Raw genomic sequence first — 15,483 nt, 5'->3', positions numbered from 1 at the left:
TCTGCCTTTCTGTCTCAGTCTCTCTGTCTCTCATGAATAAATAAAATCTTAAAAAAAAACAAAAACAAAAACAAAAACAAAGCCACAGTTCAGCTACTAGAAAAGACAGTTACGGTGCATTGGGAAAACTGACGCTTCATGCACATAATATCCAGTATAGCTAACTTGCCTGTTTGTATAGGAAAATTTTATTTAAATGTGTAATTTATTAAAATCTGATACCTTCCTATCTCCCAACTGCATAGAATAAATTTCAAACAAGGCTTCCTCTTCCTCCTTTCCAAAGATATCTTTACTAGTCAGCATTATTAGAGAATGTGAAAGGAGAGTAAAAAGATGTAACTTATTAAAAAATATTTTAATTAACTTCATCCCTGGGAAGCCCGGTTGGCTCAGCGGTTTAGCGCCGCCTTCGGCCCAGGGTGTAATCCTGGAGACCTGGGATCAAGGCTGCTGGGGCTCCCTACAGGGAGCCTGTTTCTCCCTCTGCCTGTGTCTCTGCCTCTCTCTCTCCCTCTCTCTCTCTCTCTGTGTGTCTCTCATGAAGAAATAAATAAAATCTTAAAAAAAAAAAAAAAACTTCATCCCTGAGTTCACCAAGTACAACACCTTTGTGGACCTCTGGGAAGCTATTCTGGCAACAGCCGACATTCTGCTGCATTCTTGGCAAGGACACTCCATTGGTACATCTTTTGAATATCACTTCTGAATGGCAATAACCCATTTTGAAATTAAAAATAATATATTTTTGAAATTACTATTCCTTCACCTCATACATCTGTGTTCTTGCCAGTATATCTGTTTACTTTGACATTACTCATGTAAAGGGCATTTCTTCTAGGATGTTTGAGTAATGTAAACTGTTTCCACCACTCAACGCAAATTTAGGCCCCAACTGGTGCCACTCATGCATTCTTTTAACATTCAAATTTGACTCAGTGTATTTATTACTTGATATCTTGATTTATATGCTTGCCTGATTTGTCTCTTTTTTAAGGAAAAAAGGTATCATCCAAAACCTGCATATGATCAGAGTAGAAGTGATATAGGCACAGAGAAGAAAAGAAGTATATGATTTCAAGTGAGTTTTCTACCTTAGACCTCAATGTAGTCTAAAATGAAAATCAAGGGGCACCTGGGTGGCTCAGTTCCTTCAGCATCCAACTTTTTTTTTTTTTTTTTTTTTTTAGCATCCAACTCTTGATTTCAGCTCAGGTCATGATCTCAGTGTTGGGCGGGGGCTCCATACCCCATGTGGAGCTCTGCACTCAGCAGGCAGTCTGCTCATGGACCCTCTCTCTCTGCCCCTCCTCCAAAATAAATGATTCTTAAAAATAAATAATGAAAATTAGCTTGTTTCAGATTTTTTCAGATACTTTATCCAAAATCACATATAAAAGAGTAGTGCCTCAGCAACCTCAAACTCAGGACTTCCAAGCCACTAGTGCTAGTAGGTCATTGCATTAAGAAAATGTTCTTATGCAGGCTGACTAACTTTGCCAATGTTTAGTAAGCATAATTTGACTATTACAGTAAGAAAAGAATTACGTCCAATGCCGAGAGACAGGTACCCTCTACGTGGTTGCTCTGTAACCAAGTTTATTATTTCAGAAACCTTGGGGGAGAAGGTGAAAAATGCAGTGAACAAGACCCTGATGATCAATGTGGTGGCAGATGTCACAATCCAACTACCTCATACCCTCCTTTCTTAATTGTCAGTGACATGGAAAAACTAGGTACATATAATTTTTCTTTGAAAATATAATGCATTCAGGTATATAAATGAAGCACCCTTATCCTCCTAAGATTTATTTACCAACTGCCAGAGGTAGCAAAGTTTGTCAGAGAACAGTCACTTTCTCGAGTTAATAATAGCAATTGTTAGAGGTGGGGTAAATTGAAACAGTTTGAAGCACATGAAAATAGCAATTGTTAGAGGTGGGGTAGACTGAAACAGTTTGAACCACATGAAAAAAAAATACAAATCATTTCTTCGCTTTTTTTTTTTTTTTAATAGTAAGCATTTCCTAAGTGCCAGCCATTGAAGAACATGCCCAAGTTACACTGTTACACAAAATTCATTCTCTGCTCTGAATGGACTTATGGTCTTCATGAGATGATAAGTAAACAGAAAATTACAAATAGTGCCACAATCAAAAATAGGAGCTTTGGAAGGATTTCGGAGTGGCTAACCACGGCTTGAAAAACCTGGTAAGACTTCTTCATGGAGACATGACCAAAAACATTTTTAATATTATCTAGGTAAAAGGGCTGGGGTAGTAGGGAGGAGGGAAGTGAACTCATGATATATTACACAATAATATTTTAAAACATTAAAAATAAAATATATTCGTGAAAAATAGCATCAACCTCACCATTCAAGGTAAAAGTATATTCAGCTATTTCTGAGGCTGAGAAAAAAATAGAATGCCATTTTAAAAATCACATTCAAATATACCCCAGGGCTAACATCTTCCTGGGATTCATGTGCAATTATTTATTTGTTCCTTGGCAGATTATCTTATCACTAGCCAACACACCTGTTATGCCACAACATTTACATAGAAAAATCATGTTGTTTTACTGAGAAATCTTTGTCCTCCAAAATGCCTAAATGTTTGGAAATGATGAAGACTGATTCATGTGCATTTAGATGTATAAAGATTTTGTTCATGCCATTCTTGGATTTCCTTTATTATTTTTCCTATTAATTAATCCACTCATCTATAGCATTAGAATACAGCACTCTAATTACTCGGGTTCCAGGAATTTATGTTATATGTTGTTTTTACTATGTCTGAAGAGCTCTGAACTAGGAAAAATAGGAAATGGAAATAAACCCATGATATGGGTACTCTTTAGTTATAGGCACTATTATTCTTTCTTTGCAGTGTTGTCAACAGACTCGTATCTCAGGTCAAACATAATAATGTAGCATTAAGAGTCAGGGGTTAAGGACTAAAAACAAGGACTAAGAAGGGCTAACAAAGCTAGAGTTCCTTGTTTTCCTATTTACTGGCTCCAGGTTTCCATGTCCTTATTGTTAAATGAGAATACTGCTCATTGTCATCTTTTAAATGAAATAACATATAACATTTTAGCTTATTGCATGCCACTGAATAGACACTCCGTAAGTATCTCCAACCTTATAATGCAAAGGACAGTTATAAAATTTTAAGCAAAAAAATTATTTTGACTCATTCAAATAGGTAAGACTCAGAAATTCTATTATTTCTTTGACAGAAATGCCTTCTCAAATGAGGCATCCGAGAAAATACTGAATGCCAGTCTGGCAATGAATAGAATTCATCTAGCCAATCCTCAACAAAATTCTAGTAAAATATCCAATAGTATATTAAAACGATTATATACTAGAACCAAGTGGAATTCATTCCAGGAATTCAAAGTTACTATGTTTCAAGAGCTCTGAATTATGATAACGTACCACATTAGGAGGACAAAGCAGAAAAAAAGACCCACATGACTGTGTCCATTGACACATTTGACAAAATTTAACACCCTTTCATGATAAAAAAAAAAAACTCAGAAAACTAGCAACAGAAGAAATCTTCCTCAACATGAAAAAGGACATTTACAAAAACCCCAGCTAACATCACATGTAATGGATAAATACCATTTATCCATTCTCTTTCTCAGAAAGAGAAAGCTTTCTCCCACAAGATTAGGAACATAACAAGGACACCTACTTTCACCACTGCTACTCAATAATGTTCTGAAATTTCATGATAGAGTAATTAAACAAGAAAAAGAAAGAAAAGGCAACAAATTGAAAAGGAAGAAGTAAAACTATCTGTAAATAGAAAACCTCAAGGAATTCACAAGAAAGCGATTAGAGCTAATAAATTAATTCAGCAAAGTTCCAGGTTAAAAGATCAACATACAAAAATCAATATGTTTAGGAAATTAGGAAAAGCAACTCCATTTACAGCAGGATCTACAAGAATAAAACACCCACTAATAAATGTAATGAAGGAGCTTACAAATTTATATATGAAACCACAAAGCACTGCTGAAAGAAATTAAAGAGGAACTTAAATTCTATCAAAAGATATATGGATGTTGAGGCAGGGAATATATGGGAAAGTTCTTTATCTTTTGCTCAGCAGTGCTGTGAACTTAAAACTGTTCTAAAAATAAAGTCAGCTAGATAGATAGATGGAAAGACATACCATGTTCATGAATTGGAAGACTTAATATTGTTGTCAACATTTTGATATCCCTATCAAAATTCCAACAGCTTCTTTTGAAGAAACGGAAAATCCAATCCTGAAATTCATATGGAATGCCAAGGAGCACAGAAGAGTGAAAACAGTCTTGGAAAAGATAACAAAGTCAACAAAGTCAGAAGACTCACACTCCCTGGTTTTAAAACTTAGGACAAAGTGACAGGAATCAAAACAGTGTGGCATTTGTAAAATGAAAGACATGTACAGCAACAGAACAGAACTGAGAGCCCAGAAATAGGGCTATCTATGACCAGGTGATTTTTGAGAAGATACCAATTCCATTTAATGAGGGATGAATTGTGTCTTCAACAAATGGTGCTAGTGTAACTGGATTTCCAAATGCAAAAGAATATAGAGTTGGATTCCTTCACCACACCATATGCAAAAATAAACTCAGAGTGAATCAACTCCTAAATACAGAGCTGAAACTATAAAACTATCAGAAGAAAACAGGAAATTTTTATGACCTTGGATTTGGTGATGGATTCTTAGATATGACACTAAAAGTAGAGCAATAAAATAAAATATAGATAAACTGGGCTTCAAGTTTCAAGACATCTGGGCATTATAGGACATGGTCATGAAACTGAAAGAAACACCTACTGGATGGAACAAAATATTTGTGACTCACTTATCTAATAAGGGTTTAATAGGCAGAATATACAAAGAAAACAACAAAAGACAATCCAATTTAAAAATGGGCAAATAACTTAGACATTTCTATAAAAAAGATATACAAATAGCGAATAAGCTCATGAAAAGATGCTTAAGATCATTAATCTTCGGGAACTACAACAGGGAAATGTAAATTCAAACCACAATGTGATGTCATTCCACACTCAGTAAAATGGCTGTAATTTAAAAAAGGAATAAAAAAATGTTGGTGAGGACATAAAGAAACTGGAAGCCTCACACATTCAGATCTGCTGTGGAAAACAGTTGGGCAGTTCCCCAAAAACTTAAAATAGAATTACCATATGACCCAGCAATTCCACTCCAAAATCTATACCCAAAGAAATTAAAAACAGGGACTCAAACAGATACTTGTATACAAATGTTCACTTCAGCATTATTCACAATAGCTAAAAGCTGGAAACAACCCAAGTATCTATCAACAGATAAATGAATAAACAAAATGTGGTATATACATATAGTGTGAAAAGTCAGCCATAAAAGCAATGACTTTTGATACATGCTACAACCTGAGAGTACCTTATAAACATTATGCTAAGTTAAATAAGCCAGACACAAAAGAACAAGTATTATATGATTCTATGTACAAAATATATAGAAGAAACTAATTCATAGAGACAAAAAATAGCTTAGAGGTTACCACGGGATAAAGAAAGAGAGGAAGTGGTAAGTTACTGCCTAATGGATAGAGTTTCAACTTGGATGTATGACAAAGTTTTGAAAATAGTGGTTATGGTTGCACAACACTGAATTTAATTAATGTCAGGGTTGTACACTTAAATATGACTAAAATGACTAAAATATTCTACAATTTTTAAAAATTATAAGGTAAGAGACACCTGGGTGGCTCAGTTGGTTAAGTATTGATTTTGGCTCAGGTCACGATCTCAGGGTCCTGTAATCGAGCCCCACTTTGGGCTCCACACTCAGGGGGGAGTCTACTTGAGGATTCTCTGCCCCTTCCTCCCATTTGTGCACACTTCCTCATGTGTGCTCTTTCTAAAAGTAAATAAATGAATATTTTTAAAAATGCTATATATCTGTTGTTGAGCCAGTATTACAATTATTTAATCAATAATTTTACATCATTTATAGTAACAGTACACATGCTATTCTATTTTTTAATACTTTTCATTTTCCATATTAATTTTAAAGTAAATCTGTTGTTATGGAGAAACCTACAATTTAAAGTAAAATTACAGGGCAGCCCAGGTGGCTCAGCGGTTTAGCGCCGCCTTCAGCCCAGGGCATGATCCTGGAGACCTGGGATTGAGTCCCACGTCAGGCTCCCTGCATGGAGCCTGCTTCTCCCTCTGCCTGTGTCTGTGCCTCTCTCTCCGTGTGTCTCTCATGAATAAATAAATAAAATTTAAAAATAAATAAATAAATAAATAAAGTAAAATTACATATGTTACATAAATGACACACAAGTTGAGGAAATCTCGCTAGGAATACTCTTTTGTTGTTGTTTGGCATAATTTGCTCTGTAGGCATCATTTGTCTTCACTAATAGTACATAAATCACAACTGAGTTGATAAGTTTCTATCTGCATAGATAGATAATATTAAGACCTGTATCTATTCTCTCTAAAAATAGAACAGATAAGCAATAAAATCAACAAATGAGCAAATTCGTGAATAAATAAATGAATACATGATGGCAAGAAATTTTTAAGTAGTGTCTCTAGGTAACCTTTGATTTATTTTAAAAATCATATTCCATTATTACTGATTCATGATTACAAAAAAACTTATTTTTAAGTATATTTTAGAGACTGAATAGATTAAAGATGGTAACACTTCACAAATAGGATACTTTAACAGGCTTTATTGCTTTTTTTTTAAATAATACTCTGGGGAATGTGATGCCATCCCATTGGGATGTTGTAGTAAAATCTCAATAAGCCCAAGGCAATACCTTATGAATTAAATTCACTTGTTTTTTTACTCAACTATTCAATAAAATGAATATACTAGCATGTATTGCTACTTACTAAAACACAAAACACCTTCTTAGAGAAGCAGATTTATCACTACGCCAAAAAGTTAATTACTTGTTACACTGTGTTAAAGAAAAATGTGACTTCTTCCTCTAACCATTTTTAACACTATGAATAAAAAGCATTTAAACATCTCTTCCATTTTATTTTGTTTCTCATGGAATCAAGTAGACATGCTTCCTAAGGAGAGGGGGAGTCTCTGAATGGTCAAACTTCAGTTTTTAATTTGGTCAGTATAATGCTTAAAAAAATGAACAACAGTTTTTTGTATAAACAAGGTTTTTTTAAATGACATGATTTTCAGGAATAAACAAAACAGTAACTCCATAAGCTCTAAAAGTTTAGGCAGCAAATATCTGATGGAAATATTTCAAATTCTTAACAAGAACTTTTGTTAGAAATTTTTTTGGCATAATCTGATACAAGCATTTTGCCTTTGCTATCTACATTAAATTAAGACAATATCTGTCAAACATATCAGCTCAATTACAGTGTTCTCACTGATACTTGGATATAAAAATTTTTATATAACTATCAAAGAATGACGTCAATAATCCTAGGACTATGTCAACACCTGAAATATCTACAAAGACAATCCTTTTCCCTGAATGTTTATGTCATGTCCTTTTCCACATCAATCTTCATAAGTCAAATAGGAATGGCCAGGGAAAGGATAAACAGCCCCTATGAGGTTGCTTAATGGTTGTGGCCATGATAGTCCAATGCTCCCCTTGTATCTCCTCTCCAAGGAAGCTGTGACATTCAATCAAATCCTACCACCACTGCTAGCTCCCTGTTCTTCCATATGGCTCTCTCAGCTGTCTCTAAGTCCCTCTTTATCTCCACTTCACTGGGGACATTCTTCTTTGTTTCCACTCACTTTGTCAAAAGCTTTAACCTTTTCCCTACCTCACTTCTGAAACTTGCATTCAGCCTCTGTTTTATCTGTCAAGATCTAGTTGATAGAGATCAACAGACTCCTAAATCAAGTAAGCAACAAACAAGTTGATGGTCCCCTAGACAGAATGGTAAGCAGCCATGTCAGGATATCAGCAGAAGCAGACTTACAAGACCCACATGGAAAGATGAGAGATGATAGATATGAACACTTATAATTCCATTTGTCTAGTTCCTTTGGTACTACATGGCAATAAATGTTGAATCAATGAAATGTATGCACAAATGATCTATGGTACCATTTTCAAAATCATTCCAGGAATAAGTTATTTGGCACACATGCCTCTTGCTTGAGAGGGAAATCACCATAGTCATAACCACACCAGGGTTCTTTTCACCTGTAACCATGAGATGCTGCAGTGCTTAAGTTCTATATTAGAACTCTAAGCTAGTGTTACAGTAGTTCTGTGATTCTTTTGGTTAAGCACATAATGGTGCATAATATATGGGATAAAATATTGATGGCTAAGAGCACCTGCATCTTGATGGCAAATAGAAACCCAAAGAACACTAGCCAAAATCAGGGCAGAAGTATGCCATGGCTGTTTATAAAAGTATTAATTAAATTTACTGGTTGTAAACTCGTAAAAAGAGAATAACATAGTATTTCTACAGTAAATGACGCCACAAAAAATACACAAACCATTGAAATCCCCCTCATATTGGCACCCATTTAGAATCTTAAATTATTAGGAAAGTCAACCAAATTTTTTTCTGGTCACCAGTATATCCTGCAAGTAATTACTATAGGTGTTTTCATCAAATAGTGTCTCTCAAAGTTTGTAATGCTCTGAAATCATGTTTTAATAAAACAAATTTATCAAGAAATGTTTCCTGTTAATTGTTGTCTTAATATAACCTTACACACACTTCTGAATATCACTGCTACAGTTTTTGAAAGGAAGGTTAAAACACCTGACTTTTATAAATCAGAAAGACACAAAAGATACAAATTGATCAGAGAATAAAAGCACATTCAAAGTATAAAAAGTCAATGCTTTCCTAGAATTCTTCATGGTAAAACATACACTGTAATTATTTTCCTACATTCAGTATGACACTATTGGGTGCTAAATATTCATTCTTGGAATAAATCTGAATCTGGAACTATTCATCTTTTTTTTCAAATAGCCGACATGCTGCATAAACAGAAAGTTTGTGTAGTTTTTTTTAAATAAACAATACACCATGTGAACTTTGATTTATTATGCAATTTATCTCTTTCTATCTCTCTCTGTTATACATAATTCAGATCCACATAAAATGGTTCCTATACCATTAATATTTTCTGGCTCATTTTGGCTTTAAGGCTATGATCATTTTTAAATGTTTCAAATGTATGCCATTTATCATTAATATTATAGTGGCTTCACTGTTTTTTAAACTAATATCTGGGAGCTCACAACTTGGCACGTAAAACTTGCTAAATGATGATTATGAAAATTAACTTGCTATAATCTAGTTGAAGAGTAACTGTTCAAGAGAAAAAATAAAATGCAACCTAGTAATTACCAAGTCCAAGACAACTGAAATACTTTTGAATGGCTTCATACACATGTGAAGTTATTTAAAATACAACAGCTATAAATTATTAACCTAATTTATTTTCTTAATCTCTTGTCCAGTTTATAGAAAAATCAAAGCTAACAATTTTGAAGGCATTAAAACTCCCCATATCATTTAGAAAAATATTTTTCTGATACGAAAATATCTTTTTTTTCTCTTACTAAAATTGCATTATTAGTAATCGATTCCCTTCTTTAAGAAAACGTAAGTGAATACTTATGACCTAAACTATTACCTAAGGCCGCTTAGGCAAATAGTCTATGCTGACAAAATTATTTACACTTACTTACTTAAGTAGACATTTCTTGAAACAACATTAACTCCACTTAAATCTATTCTGGATGCAATTTTCGATTTCTGGATGAGACCTTTAGAAATTGTTTTCTGCATTCATTCAAACATTGGTTTTTGAATGTCTGCCATAAACCACGTTAGGTCAGATTAGAAATATAAAAATGAAAAGAATTCTACCCCCAATTAACTCTCAGTATGCTAGTAAGCTTTGTTTTTATTATGTTATCTAATCATATTTTAAGAACTATCTTCAAAAAAAAAAAAAAAAAGAACTATCTTCAATATGCATTTCCCCCCAAAGATTCCACAGAACATGGCTTTCCAGTGTTTGTAATGATATCAAAAATCCTCAAACTTTAAAACTACAAGATATATTTAGAAGTTATGACTTATGCTACCTTTCACTAATGTGAAGAATAATCTTCCAAATAGGTGCTGTGACCTCTCTAGAATCATGTATCTATAGAGTAAGAGAATTGAGACTAAAACTCAGGTCTGACTTCAATTCAGTGCTCTCCTCAATGTCAAACTGCTTTCATACAAAGGCTTATGACTGCTCATTTACATACACAGATGCAAAACAGCACTCAAAACCTGGCAGCCTTTCTGTATTCATAGCCCAGGACTGTCTTACTCATCATCCTCACAATTTTAAATTTCTACGATTAATCACATAAAAAAATTCTTACAAAAATGAAAAACATGGCACAATTTCTTTTAAAAACTATAATACTTTATCCATTCTTAATTCTAAATAAAACAGTTGCTCATGTCAACGAAAAAAATCTAAGTATTAAAAATAAATGTTGAGATACTCAGCTACACATCTGTGAACAAAATGGCTGCCCTCAAATAAAACAGTGTTCTAAAACAATTTTTAAGTGAACTATTCAGTCATATAGAAAATAGTTAAAATCCAAGTCATCAAAGATCTCCATTATGGATTCTCTTGACACTCCACCAGAGGGCTACAAAACTCCCAAAATGCTCTCATAAAGTTTTAGTTTTCAATTGTAGATTAGAAGTGTTACTATACTTAACTTTGAAAGCATGATTTTAAAGAAAAAAGAGATCCAAAAGGAAAACAAACAGAAACCTATAAGAGAGACATCTCAGATTATAATGAATCTTCAGTTCATAGAGCACAATGAGAAGTTAAAAATTTCTCTGAACCCTCTTTGAGGAGGACCCATTTTGACTTTTTTAAACCTTGAGACTGCCTAAGAGTTAAGGATTACCACAGGGAAATCATGATTGGTGGCAAGCAAGAGGAAGAAAAAGATAAATGGTTGTAAGAGGGTAATAGGGTACAGGTACGTATGTAGGGGGAGAACAGAGATCCAAAGGAAGGGACCAGCAGAGGTGACTGCAGTCAACAGAAAGCACCTCTTCTACTGGCTAGTTTCCACCCAGGGACTCTAGAAACAACTGCACAGAGAGAACAGAAAAATAAGGGTCAGGCCACTAGTCCTCCATCCTGCAGGGTTGCAAGATCTTTAGGTTGACTGCTATTTACAAATTGGGAGATCACCTTAGAAATGACTCCAAGTAAGCTTATAATCCTTAGAAATTACACACTGTTTCTGCTCTCAGGTGAGGCCCATGTCATTGGAAGAATGTACTTCTAAGAGTTTTGGTTGGACTCTTGCATCTGAGAGTGCACACAGTCTGATGCCTGGTGTCCTATTTCCCTGGTGGCCCTCTCTGTTCCTCAAGGCAAGGGCCTGTCTTGTTCATTTTTGAATGCCCTTAAGGCTCAAGGCTGTGTTTTGCACGCAGTAAGTGATCTCTAAAATGCACCAAAGAGAACTTCAACTACTACAGAGTTTCTGATTTAAGAGTTCATCCCAACTTCAACATTTGTATATTTTAGAGGCAGATAAGTCCCAAAGGAACACTTCAATCTCAGCTGAGTTTCTGCAAGCCATCTTACAGGCTGTGCTGCTTCTAAGTGTGCTCAGCATGTACACTGACCAATCAACAAGAACAGAAAACACAGGAAAAGAACGCTAAACACAAAAGCAAGCCACAAAAACTAAGAGAGGTGGTCATTGACCTCCAGCCCACCTGAAACACGTATAAGACACTCGGGGGCTGTGTGTGAAGCTTGGTTAGGTCAGACACACCTCCCAAGGTGTAGCATCTTACCAGGGCTGTTCCACCTACTTCTAAGCAGGAATTTTCAGTATTGCAAAGTATCTTACTCCCTGCACAGGTATGCCACAAGCATGGTCTTAAACTACCCATACTCAAGAAGAATCCTGGCTAAAAGTTGTGGTTTTCCTTCAAATGTAGCAATTAGCAATTCTTTTTTATTACCATGTAGCAGGATAAAGGAATTGTGTTTTGCCTAATTTCTCTGCTTTTTAGTGTCACATTGCTCACAAACTGCAACTAAAAATGAACCCAAAGTTCGTTTGGACACAAACTCTAAACTTAGACCTAAACACATGCATCTATACTTAAAAGATTAGTATTCTATTTTCAAAAAAAAATAATGGTATGATACTCAATGGATACATTTTATAGCCCAGAGATTTCGGATTTCAACAATACAAATGTATGTTCAACATGCATATAGCAGAGGATCTTTTAACTTTGTAATGTGCATATATATCTATGTCGTATGTTCATTCCATTTTCTATTCCTGCTAATTACCTGGTTCTTAACTTCTCTTGAACACTTTGAGAAGATGTTTTGGGAGCTCTCTCTCCAGAAGGACATTTGAACACTCCCAAAGTACATTTTGCCTACAGTTTGAGAGAGCTTACAGAACCTCTAGAGGCCTAAAGGTGATCGCGGCCCCTCTGTTAAAAATGTGTGTGGCACCGCCAATTACGTTCTTTTGTACCTAATGGACAGGTTATTGAACTGTTAGGGTTCCACCACCCATGCAGACAACAAGCATTGTGGGTTCTATTTCTCTCAGAAGTTTAAAGAACCATATATCATGAAGTATTCCCTAAATGAAAATAGCACCTATGAAACATGCAAAATTAAAATGATTTAAACTGTGACAACATCTTGCTTAAATTACACTAAAAGGAAATCCAGGAGCAGTATGGGAAAGTTTGGTTAAGAAGAGAGCAGTGCCTTTAAATCTCCACTTAGTAATATGCTAAGCGAAATGAAAAGCATTCGCTTTAACCTTAGTTAACCTTTTCCTCCAAAGCTCAATTTCCATACTCTTTAAATGTCTTAAAATTAGTGAAATGATTTCATTTATATTTTCTCCACCCCAAATTTATAAGTGAGGCAGAATCAAATGTGTACCATCTCATCACATTTGCCATTTGATGGAAGCCAGCACCATAATTCTGCATCAGAAGAGAACTGAAATGAAGGCAATATGTCTATCAAAGGGGCCTTATATTAAATGTAAATTTCCTTACTCTTTCAGATAAAAGGGCAAATTATTTAATTCACTTCAATTCAACAAGCATTTATGGAGCACTGAAAGCCACTGGGCTAGGATATGGAGGGAGAAGAATACAAAGATTCTTGGAGGGTGCCTGCCTCCCTCTGAGATCCCACTGTATGGAAGGAGACAGAGGTGCACACCATGAGTTCAAGGCAGGGTATAAATGAGGTTATAACTGAGATATACACAAAGGGAAGAGATACTCAGGTCTACTGAGGAACCAGAGCCATTCTCTGCAGGAGGAGGTTTACAGAGCAAAGGGATTGCTACACGATCTGTAGAACCCAGGGCAAAATGACGACATGTGGCTCCTTGACTCAACATCATGGAGAATGATAGCAGAGGATTAAATCAAGTTGGAGGATGGGGGAGCTGTGAGATTCACAGGTGGAAGGCTTTGCAGACCGGCAGTGCTGTAGCCCAGGTTGTGGTGGGAGAAGTGTGAGAGGTGCTCTAGGAGGACCCCAGCAGTCCTGCTAGGGAGGGTGCCCAGGCACATCAACTACCAAATAGATCACATGGCTAAAGAAGATTGGAAAAGTCTCCTATTAACAAAAATGAGACACTGCTAACCGCACTTTGGGGGACGGGTGAAGCTAGGTGCTCATTTGAAACAGACAGAATATAGAAATCAAATATATCCCAGAATATGGATTTCTTTATCTCCTATCAGGCTAGGCTGAGACAGTTTGTTACTGAGAGTGTCACTCTGCTTGGCAGTTACTTAGTATTGGAGTGAGAGGTTGGGGGATTGAAAAGCATTTTCTCTTTTCTTTCAAATTTACCTCCAATTGAAATACAAAACAATTAAATGGAATAAGTTTTAAGCCAAGTTAAGAAACAGATATTCACATTTTCAGCACGGTATAATATTTCAAACTCCCTGCCTCTCCCCCTGCCCTATTCAACAGTAACAAATTGCCAACCAATGCTCTGATAAGGCCTCCAGATTAGAAGCAATTCTACTAACATTGTTTTATTTACACTACACATGCTTTCAGTTTTACAGTTCAGTAGCAAGTAGAGCTGCACAGCTCCTCACATTAGCCCTGGAGCTACTTTAAGCTACAAGCGGCTGCTCTGTAAGCATTGGAATGAATTCTCTGTAGTCCCCATAGAAATCCCATGGAATGCAGTTTCCTGCTGGTTTGTTACACTGCATCAGAATAATGAGAATACGAGGATCGCCTACTAGATTATGCAATGAAACAAAACTCGAATACCATGGTCCACCCAGAAAGACTTTAACCCTTCTTTTCTGCAATTAAAGCTTCGTATTTGCATCCAAAGGTTGTTTGTGAATAATCCCACCAGGGAGTCAACCCAACAAAAATAAATCACCCAGTGCTTTCCTATAGGCCAAGCCCAATGCTTGGCACCCAGTACAATAAGTATTTGTTGAATAAATGATGAATGCTGGCCCATTTATCTTGATGGATTTTTTTTCATCCCAAACCTAACTTATCCTTCACTAAATCTGTCTCTTATATTTTCTTACAGAACACTTCAATACATTTCTATCCATATTTTAAACCATTCCCTTAAGAATTCTCACAACTCTGTATCAAAAGTTCTATTAAATTCATAATAGGATAACCATGAAAAGGGAAATTATTTTATTAATTTCCTGTCGCCAGTACAGAAAGCAATCAGTACATTGACAGAAAAAAAAAAAAAAAAGAAAAAGAAAAAAAAAAAAAAAAGAAGTCAAGTGTAACCAGTTCCCCTAGTCTGTTGTATAACAGAGAATGAGCACTAGGGCTCTGAGAGTCAGCATCCTGTTTTACCAGCTCTGGTTATCCAGCAAGTTACTCAACCTCTCTGTGCCTTGATTTACTCATTAGTAAAATGGGGATACAAAAGGGAAATTACTTTACACAGTTATTATGAAGGTTAAGGGAAACATAAAGCATATAGTCAAATATCCGGTATGTGGCAACTATTCAATAGACTAGGTACTATTATTATTCCATTAGTAGCAACCATGGTACCATTTCTAATTTTTTAATTATCCATTTAAATAATATTTATTCAATATTTAAATTTTAAAATATACGTGAGCTTAAGAGACAACCGGGAATATTTGTGACTGATAAGAATTTATTTTCAAACAGAAGATCTATTTAAGAACAGCATACAAGACTGATTACATAAAACAGTTTTCATCTTGAGTCACTTGACAGTTTTTTCCATTCCATCTTCCAAAAAGTAAAACTTAACAAAAATGTAATCTTCATAAAATTCTTTTGCCAATATAAAAAGTCGAACGTTTTCTGATGGAACTTAAACAAGTATTCTAAAAAA

The 15,483-nt window shown here is 35.2% G+C and overlaps 1 protein-coding gene and 1 long non-coding RNA gene across 7 annotated transcripts in view; one reads left to right on the top strand and one right to left on the bottom strand.

The window, feature by feature from the left end:
- NPAS3 (neuronal PAS domain protein 3) overlaps positions 1 to 15,483 on the bottom strand; it is an 853,690-nt gene that overhangs the window by 624,140 nt on the left and 214,067 nt on the right. The window lies entirely within an intron of this gene.
- Positions 1,602 to 2,672, top strand: LOC112657980 (uncharacterized). The gene is made up of 3 exons (XR_003135417.3): positions 1,602 to 1,736; positions 2,018 to 2,211; positions 2,516 to 2,672. It is a non-coding gene; the product is annotated as an uncharacterized LOC112657980 (long non-coding RNA).

This window comes from Canis lupus, chromosome 8 (genome assembly GCF_003254725.2).
Source record: "Canis lupus dingo isolate Sandy chromosome 8, ASM325472v2, whole genome shotgun sequence".
In the NCBI taxonomy this organism is placed as follows: Eukaryota; Metazoa; Chordata; class Mammalia; order Carnivora; family Canidae; genus Canis; species Canis lupus.
The sequence above is the reverse complement of the archived record's forward strand: the minus strand, read 5'-3'. Positions and strand labels throughout refer to the sequence as shown.